A 457-nucleotide genomic window follows, 5' to 3' on the forward strand; every position below is an offset into this window, starting at 1 on the left:
GGTTACCCCCTCTCCCCTGCCCCTGCTTACCTTCGGCTGTGCTGGGGGTCAGCGGGGGGCTCCGCGGCTGCTGGAGGGTCTCTGGGGGGCTTTGGGGGAGCGGGGGCGCAGCAGGCTTTCACCCGCGCGTCTCTCGCTGCTCCCGCATCTAACTGGGCATTATTGACTCCAAGGTGAACATGAGCTGCCAATGCCAGACCACAGCCAGCAAAGCCAACCACATCTTGTCGTGCATCTAAAGATGCATCTCAAGCCAGTCCAGAGAGGTGATACTCCCCCTCAACGCGACATTGTTCCGGCCTCAACTGGAGTACTGCATCCAGTTCTGGGCACCACACTTTAAGAAGGATGTGGCCTGCCTTGAGAGGATTCAGAGGAGGGCGACCCACTCGGGTGAAGGGCAAAAGGGCAGGCCCTATGAGGAGAGGCTGAGGGACCTGAACCTGTTCAGCCTCGG

The sequence above is a fragment of the Alligator sinensis genome, unplaced genomic scaffold (genome assembly GCF_000455745.1).
Source record: "Alligator sinensis unplaced genomic scaffold, ASM45574v1 scaffold55_1, whole genome shotgun sequence".
NCBI lineage: Eukaryota > Metazoa > Chordata > Crocodylia > Alligatoridae > Alligator > Alligator sinensis.